The 9,485-nt window shown below is 41.6% G+C and overlaps 1 long non-coding RNA gene across 1 annotated transcript; it reads left to right on the forward strand.

Moving 5' to 3' along the window:
- Nucleotides 1-3,182: 3,182 nt before the first annotated feature.
- Nucleotides 3,183-5,783, forward strand: LOC148803734 (uncharacterized). Its single transcript, XR_016079689.1, has 2 exons — nucleotides 3,183-3,592; nucleotides 5,538-5,783. It is a non-coding gene; the product is annotated as an uncharacterized LOC148803734 (long non-coding RNA).
- Nucleotides 5,784-9,485: the final 3,702 nt, after the last annotated feature.

Consider the following 9,485-nt stretch of genomic DNA (forward strand, 5'->3'; position numbering starts at 1 on the left):
CTTCTTAATCAGTTCTTCAGCCCTGTGCAACACATAGCTGAGTTCCTGAAGGCTAACGTTTAGCTTATTCATGTTGTAGTTCATGATAAACTGATTGAAGGACAGAGATAAGGAATTGAGGACAACATCAATTTTGGTGTCATGATCTAACCTTGACCCGAGAGCCTCCAGTTCATTGATATAACCCATCATCTTTAGACAATGGTCATGAACCTGTTGGTTCTCGGTCATTTGTGCGGTCATAAACAATTTTAAGACCTTTTGTCGAGTAGAACAGTTCTACTCTTCATACATAGTATTTAAACTATCCAATATATCTTTGGACACTTTGATCTTATCGGGCAAGAGAATTTTTCTCTTCCCATTCTTGATACTCTCTTCTTCGGGCCTTAGAAGCCCTGTCACCCGAACGATCTGGAGCAGGGTTCTTAGCAATTTTGTTGAATTTCTCGGATGTCAGAACTAGCATATGGCTTCGAAACCAGTAAGCATAATTAGGGCCCTTGAGTTTGTTATCATCCAACAACTTGGTGAAGGTTTCGTTTGCCATTTTTGGTAAAGGCAAAGCAGATTTATAAGTCAACAACCTAATTGATTCATGTCATCACATAAAAAGGGCTTTTAATCTATGTTCCATTTCCATTTTGACCATCTCTAAGATTCCCTCCAATCTCAATGATGGAGACAATTATGTCTCTGGAAATGTGGGAAACCACATGGGGTGCATGGAGCCAACTGTTTCAGCTATAAAACCCCACCACCTTATGAAGGATCTCATCCACTCATCTTATGAGCTTTCCCTTTGGTCTCTGTTAGACAATGTTCATAGCCATTTTAGGTTAAACCTTTCTATCCAGTATGTGTTCACCCATCATTTTCGTGAATGCCAAGGTACCATGAGAGAGTCTTCCATTTTATGATAGGCCCCTTCCACATCATGTTCATAGTGCAAGTGTGTCTCCCTTGTTCTCCTTTTGTCGTTGTTGTGCTGCACATCATTAGGCGGTTGATTGATGAGCTGAGTAGTTTTGAACCAAAGTTCGGGAAGGAAGAAGCGGTTGGTGAGGATCTTGTCGTTGGTGCATCATTCCTAGTGATCGGAGTGGGTGACGTTGTGCCAGAGAGGGTTGAGGGTAGAGGCACTCTAATCATGAGGTCTCATCTAAAGCCCTCTTCTAATCTTGGTGATGACTCTATCTATCAAGTCGAGGAGCTGGTTTAGGTCGAGAGCACCAATCAATTGGGGCAGTAGAACAAGTGGTCGAAGGTGGTGTGGATGCACGTGATTTCTCTACTTTAGGGGGTGTGGAAGAGGCTCCTCATGTTTAGGGGAGTGATGGGAACATTCCTTATGTTAAAGAGTTTTCTACTCAAGACAAGCTTGTTGTTGTTGAGAGGGAGTTGATTGAGTTTTATGAAAAAAAGAAATGGTTCCTGTCAGGTTCATTGTGGTTGACCCAGTGAACATTCAGAGTCCTAGGAGGCATGAGCAGTTTATTATCTCGCATAGCATCACCAACACTATTTCTTTTGTTATTCAGAAGGGTTGGCTTCCTTCAATCGAGGTTCCTCCCGTGGTTATGAGTGCCTCTTTGAATACCATGGTTGGGTTAATGAATTCCATCATGTCGTAGTCAATAGATATGATATCTTGGCTATTGTTCGTGTGATGGTTATGAGTGCATCCCGACCTTCGCAAGTAGTTGACGTTCATAGATGTAGCCGCCTAGAAGAGTGGAGAGACGATAACATCTATCCTTGAGGAGGTTACACGTAAATAGAAAAGATTATTGCAAGAATAGAGGGCACAACTTGATGTCATTTCTAAGATGCGGGAAAAATTAGTTCCGCCTTGGCTGATTGGGTGTGATGTATTGTTTCGTTGTTGTGACGACTTGTATTCTTGCTGATCTTAAGATGCCAATGTTTGTAACTTGCAATTGTACATGCATCTTGTGCTTAAGGAAAAAAAAATGTTGTTTCCTTATATGATGATTTTGATCGTTGTTTTGTTACTTCATTGTTAGCACCTGATTTTTGCTCAGTTTGCCACCTGTACCCCCAATTTGCCCCAAATCCCCGATCAGACCCTTCTGATCCATCTGAAACACCCAAAAACCAAAAAAACTCGAATTTCACCCCAAGAGCTCTTAGATCCACCGTTAAACATGTCTAATACCTATCCAATGGCCCCAATCAACTCCAACCTACACCTCAACCATTAGATTAGACACAACCACCAGACTCAAGACCTCCCAAAATACCTACCCATAAAATTTTAGCCTAAACACTCGGAACCCAGATCCCCCTTCATCTTAACACAACCAAACCAATGAAAGCACATTATTAAACTCTAGACACATCAAAACACCTACCCATAAAAGTTTCATCCCTAGATTCCCCTATTTTCCCTTCCATCAAACCAAGATTCCGTTCCAAAACATCTTATTGAGCCAAATTCCTACAATCTTGACCCCCCAAAGACTAATCAGACCTTACTATCAAATCCCGCACACCATCAAATACCCACATATGAAATTTCAGCCCAAAATATCACTGTTTACCCTTAATTATCGCAAGATTCCATTTCAAGGCTCCGGATTGACCATTTTCAAAATATGTCCAATCCAGACCTAGTTGACTCAATCTAACCTTACCAACCACATCAAACTAACTTAAAACTCTACCCTGAGAACTTTCATCCAAAACAAACCCTATTTGCCCCTTGGTTGTACCTACATTCCATTCCGAGACCCTAGATTAGTTGAACCAAACCTTTTCCAGATCTGCCTGATATGGTCCAATTTGGCCCAATCCAATCCCACCATACAACTCAGGACCTCCAAAAACTTCACCCTGTCAAATTTCAGACAAAAATACCCCCATTTACCCATCCATTGCGGAAGATTCCGTTTCCACCAATCTCGCTAGCCCATCGACACAAATCCCCTCTTTATGGTTAGACAAAACCCCTCTTTATAGTTAGACAAATCCCAGTCCTTCTTTTTCTTTAACCTGGAACCACCCATCTCATCAAACCAAACCTCTGTTTTGACCCACTGAACCGTTTTTGACCCGCGCGCACAAAGTTGCAACCCCCCACAAGATTTATTAAATTTACGAAACTACCCTTGTATTTTCTTTAAAAAGGGGTGCGACTGCTTCATTTGAAGGGGTAAGAAGAGAATCGAGAGGAGAGCTCTGGGGAGAGTATTGTTCATCCCCTTCTTCACTCGTCACAACAACGGTGAACGAGTAGCAGTGATCTCTTCTCCGAACCCTCTTCCCCATTGATCCTTTCCTCCATCGCCTTGCTTCTTTCCTTCTTCCTGGATTCTTTCATCTTTTTTTTTCTTGTGTTTTGCGTCTCCGTTCTCTCTGTTTATAGAAAGCAGCCTGCAGCAATGAAATCCATTTGGTCACTAATAGGATTCCGGCGATTCGTCTTCTTAGGTGAATCATGCTCCAGAACTCCTCATCAGCCTTTGTTGTTAGTGCTGCCTCTCCAAACACAGTGCGATACTAAAATTAGCCGTGTGGCCCGTGCCATCACTTGCGGCTCCAACCGAGTTCAGGCCAAAATACCGAATCAGTTGAGCTCTAATCCCTCCCGTAATTTTTGCCGTGTCTTTGTTATATTTTCAATTAATATCCTCCCCTTCTCAAATGCAATATTCGATCATCAACCATGAGAGACAGTAGTGAAACTCGGTTGATCTGTCTCTGTAATGTCTAAGGTTGATGACGAACGTAAGAAGAGTGGTGATGTTCTTCTTTTTTTTTATCATCATTTGGCTGAATGTTTCTCTGCTTCTTTGGTCAGTGCTGATATATTTTTTTTTTATATTAGTCTTGCTCTTTCGTATTAATCGAAGAAAGAAAATCTCTAATATAACGTTCAAGCATGTTTTGATTACTTGATATCTTATTTGTGTTTCTCTGCGGTTTTTATCATATTCTTTCATTAACTGTAAATGGATCTGGCTGTATTCTGTACTGTGCCGAATTAGGAGTCGTGATTCCCCATACCAACTCTGGTGAACCCCCTAATATCGACCCAGCGTTCATGTTCCATTTGTTCCTTCTATGTGCTAGATGTAGTGCTTTTTCAGTTTCCAATTTTTATTTCAAATGTTGGAATTTAGTTTGTTTTTGGGAATAAATTTTCCCCGTTGGTTTAGTAGTCTTGGAATTGAATCAAAGAAGTTTGCATCATACTTGATGAATGTCAAATGGAGTCTAGAGTTTGTTTTCGTTTGTTAGTTTATTTTGATTTTTTTTTTTTTTGAATGGTGATTTGCTCCGTTACTGTTACTGGTGTTGATTTAAACCCAAGATTCTCTTGGACATCTCTTCCAAGGTTCATGGAAATTTTGTATGTTGACTTCTTCATCCTATGCTATCTGAATCATTCCTGTATGTCATAAGCTGATTGTTGCAATGGGTGTACATCTTTAATCTGTGATGTTCGGTTTCAGTACATGTTATTATCTCGGTATGTGAATGACCTGATTGCTGAACCTGGTTTCCTTAAAAAAAAAAAAAAAAAACAATTTAGAGCAGGACCCATTCTGGACTGTTAGAAACTGCATTCAGGATGCTAGGAAGCATTCAGCATTGATCCTTGGTATAAAGTTTTAGGGAACAGGCTTTCGTTCTCGAATGAGTAGGTTCCATAAAAATGAAGACTGATGTAAGGAAAAAGCAAAAAGGAAGGGATTAAATTTTTTTTTTCAGATCAGAATGAAAGGGAGCAAAACAGTTGTGAAATAGCCAAATCTGCAAAATAAATGATACAAGATTATTTTAAAAAAAGAGGAGCAAATAAAAAAAAAGATATATGAATGCAAGTTGGTAGTAATAGGTTTACCCGGTTAGGTTGTTAAGTAGATAGGATGTGTTATCGGGTTGAGGAAAATCAGTAAAAAAAAGGGGGAAGAATAAGCCAATAAATAATTAGTAATCAAATATGCTAATGGGAGTGCATAAGGAAATAACCAAAATAAAGAATTGATAAAATAAAAAAAAAGATATAAAAAAGGGATAAATATTTGGAGTACACCATCTTTTGTGTTAGCTTTTCTTTATGTTCTTTTTACATTTATTTAATTAATTGCATTTTATGCTTGTTGGTATACCATGTGGGGCCCACCTATTGGACCCGGGAAAGGGGTGCCTAACCCCTTCCCTCTCTTATCCAAGTTTTACCCGGACTGTTAGCCGGTGCCTCGGGCTTTGGAGTCACTAATAAAGCAAAAACACTCTCCGATGTAAATCCCGGAGGTCCCATCACCTCCCCTTCAATTACTTGATGGGTGGCGACTCCATTTCCAGCCTAAGTGGCAAGTGAGCTGTTTTCCGACACTCACATTCGTGTTTGTTGCTTTCTTTAATTTGGCTAAATGAGGGGGTGTCCTCTTTCTTTGTTGCCTTTTGATAACCGGTTCTTGGATCTCTAGTAGAGGATTGTGTAGCTTTCAGATCGTGTCTTCTAAGTTTAATTGCTTAGCATTTGTCATTGACGTTGACTCTTGGAGGTGTCTATCTGTGACAATCGGTTCCTTGCTCTGATGGGCGATGGGTCGCTTGTACTGCCAATTGGCTAGCTTGCTCTGACGAGATCCTTGGTGCGGTCGTGGTGATTGGAACATGATATCCTGGTGTGATTTGGGCTCCCATTGATTGTGGTACAATAGCGCAATAGGAAGCCCCCTATTCAATGTGTAAGGTTGAGGGAACATAATGATATTCTAGTGTGATTTGGTTATTTGTTGTGATTGTTCTATCATAGCATGCTGATAGTTTGGTAATGATGATATCATGGGTCATGCTGCATATAGTTATGTTGATATCAAGGGTCATAGCATGCGGGCATGAAGCCTTGTAGTTTAACAATCAACTAAAATAGGCAAAGATAGGCCAAGTCCCTTACGCTTGAGACTGGTTACCTGTGGCTTTGTTAGAGTTTTTGAGTGTATGGGGTTACCAGAGGATTGTGATTAGTGTTTAGGTTTGCTAGGGAGCTAAGATGAGTGCCTAGGGTCTCCAGGGCCTTCCTGGGGTTGCTAGGCCCTTCCTAGGGTTGCCAGGGAATTGAGATGTGCTCTTGGGTTACCAGAGCCTTCTTGGGGTTGCCAAGGAATTGAGATGTGCACCTGGGGTTGCTAGGGCCTTCCTGGGGTTGCCAGGGAATTGAGATGTGCACCTGGAGTTGCCAAGGAATTGAGATGTGCACCTAGGGTTACCAAGGCCTTCCTAAGGTTGCTAGGGAATTGCGATTTGTGCCTGGGGTTGCCAGGGAATTGAGATGTGTCTAGGGTTGCTAAGCCCTTCTTGGGGTTGCCAGGGAATTGAGATGTGTGTATGGGGTTGCAAGGACCTTCTTGGGATTGTCAGAGAATTGAAATATGCGCCTAGGGTTGCTAGGGAATTGAAATGTGCACCTAGAGTTGTTAGGGCCTTCTTGGGGTTGCTAGGGAAATGAGATATCTGCCTGGGGTTTCCAAGGCCTTCCTAGGGTTACTAGGGAATTGAGATATGCACCTGGGGTTGCTAAGGAATTGAGATGAAAGCTTGTTTGGGCGTCGTGCAGGGAAACACAAAATACGTTAGTTGTACATGGCAAATAAGTTTGCTTAGAAAATATCATTAATGAAAATCATGTTACTTATAAACAAAAGACACTTATTTACAAAATTTGTTAAGCACGAGTTCTGAATGATTAAATGAGCATTTCATTAATAGACAATGACATAATCGGTACATCATTATTCATTGTACAATTTTAGTCATTGGCCATTCATGGTTTTGTCCTATCATCTGTTTGTGGGTTCCATAATATGTAGTATCTGGTCAAATTGGCTTATTTTATGACATACGGTCCAACCCAGTTGGGTGCGAACTTTTCGGGTGATTTTCCCTGTCATACATGTAGGGTTGTCTTTAACACTTTGTCTCCTTCCTTGAACCTCCAGAGCTTAACTAATTTATTGAAGTTCGACGCCATGAGTTATGTAGGCAGGGGAAGGCTACGTTGGGGGATGGTCTCTTTGAAGAATAGAGAAAGACCGAGAATTGGAGCAAGTGTGGATTTCAGGCTAGGGTGCAAGATTTTTAATGGTAGGGTTAAGGGTCAAAGGCAAAGAGTGCTTGATTGCTGAATGACTTCCAATCTGAAGAGGATCTCTATTTATGGGGGAGATTCTGAGATCCTAAAAGGTAGGAGATAAAGATGCTCGTCTCCTGATAGGAAAGGGATATTGTGTTTGCTATCAATCATTAAGTGCACCACTAGGGTTTTGCGACGTGTCTCGTGAGGATCTTCCTGAGGATTAGCTTTCCTTTCACTCAAGAGCCCTCATTACTCACCTGTCACCTATGCTACCACCTTTTGCATGCCTTACTTAATTGATGTGGCACTAGTGATGTCATCGCCTGGCGGGCAACGTCTTATTAACCCTACGTGGCATCTTGTCGCATTCCTTAACGGGTGGTGGGTTTATCACATGTCTGAGCATGTGTAGGTCTTGCTGCGGACTCGAGCTACGAGTGGGTTCATCGAGAGCATGCGCAGAGCTACGGGTTTGTCGCAGTTCTGCGATGCACGCTGTGGGTTCATCACAGGCCTGTGGTGCATCGTGAGTTCATCACATAAGGAAAGTTGGTTGTAGGTTGTTTGCATGCATCCATGTGGTATCAATACAATGTTTGATGTTCTATGAGGGTCTGGATGAACACTATATACCTACAAGTTGTTTATATTTTATCTATTTCTGAAGGCACTTCTCTCTGTTTTCTTCTTCAAACTCTAGGTCGTTGTAGAGTAATTAGTCAATTTTGTCTATCTGGAAGTGTTTCCCCATCGCGTAGGCTACTCTAGTAGAAGCTGTTTGTATTTCTACTGGTAAGACGACTTCTTGGCCATAGACTAAGGTGTAAGGAGTTGCTCGAGTACTTTTTCGAAGTGATGTTTGACATGCCCAGAGCATGACAGATAGCTTGTTGGCCTAGTCTTTTTGATTTTCGACCACCATTTTGCTTAGCAACTTTAACAAGGCTTTGTTGGTTGCTTCAGCTTGCCTATTCCCTTATGGGTAATATGTCGTCAAAGTTCCTAGTTGTGCCCCATATTATCAAAGGAGATCGTGGACTTCCTAATTCTTGATTGACAACCCGTTGTCTGTTAAAATTCTCATCGGCACTCCGAAGCGGTGAACAACAACACGTTGCCTTAGGATGTTGGCAATGTTTTCGGCACAAATCCTTCTCAATGGTATTGCTTCTGCCTATTTGGTGAAATAATCTATGGCTACTATGATGAAGTATTATCCCTTGAAAGGTGGGTGGATTTTGCCTATCAGGTTTACTCCCCAAGTATGGAAAGGCTAGAGTGGGATTATAGGGTGAAATTCAATGATTGATCGCTGAATCTGTTGGCCATGTACCTGGCATGTGTGGCACCTGCATGCATGTTTCTGTGTGTCCTCTAAAATGGTTGGCCAGTGGAAGCCAAGATGTGAGATGTGGTTGTGTAGGGCCATTTTCCCCTAGTGGGTGGCTCGCTCGGAACTGTGTGTTGCTTCTAGTATCTCTTCTATCTCTTCTCTAGTTAAGCATTGCAGGGGTTGCCCCGTGTAAGATTTTTTGTACTGTAGCCCATCTTGCAGGTAAAAGCTTTTGATTCTGGTAAGGAGTTTCTTCCTAGATGGGGGATCCATGGGTAGGGTTCTGTCTCTAAGGTATGCTATGTAAGCTTCTCTACAATGATAGCACATATCGTAGTCATGTCTCTAAGGTATGCTATACAAGATTTGCATCTTGTATACACTTATCGTAGTCATGCTGTGTCTTGGTTGCATCTTTCTTTATCTCAGGCCAATGATAGCACATTATTTGTAGTCTCCTACACAAGAAAGTGGTTATACCCCCACAGTAAGCTTCATGGTCCTCTTTAAATTCTATCGAGGCTTCTGTCGGTCCTAGGCATCTTTCTTTAACCCCGTTTCCATCTTGTGATATAGCACCCCATTCACTAACTGGTGTCGCAACAATACCTTATTATCATGCATCATAGAGGTGGGGTTCTTTAACTTTTCCAATATTGCTAGCCTCTAGTTGCCTTGCCCTACCTCATCCTTGGACTCAATCCAATGTGCTAACCTCACTATCTATGGTTCACTTTGCATTTGGATGGTTATGGTGATGGGTTCCTCACTTGCTTGTATTTTGGAGTCTATGGTAGCTAGAGCATCTACGTATTTGTTTTTCTCTTTGTTACGGTATTCATAGCCTACTTCTAGGTCCTTTGTCAGGTTTTGGATCAACGTTCTGTATGGCGGTATCGATACCTCTTTTTCAGTGGTTTCCCCTCCCATCTGAGTGATCACTAGTTTAAAATCCCTGATCACTCTTACTTTCTTTGCCCCAAAATCTCTTGCAACTGCCAATCCTAATGCGAGTACTTCATACTCTGCGATGTTATGGGA

This window comes from Nelumbo nucifera, chromosome 1 (assembly GCF_055504915.1).
Source record: "Nelumbo nucifera cultivar China Antique chromosome 1, China Antique-T2T, whole genome shotgun sequence".
Lineage (NCBI taxonomy): Eukaryota > Viridiplantae > Streptophyta > Magnoliopsida > Proteales > Nelumbonaceae > Nelumbo > Nelumbo nucifera.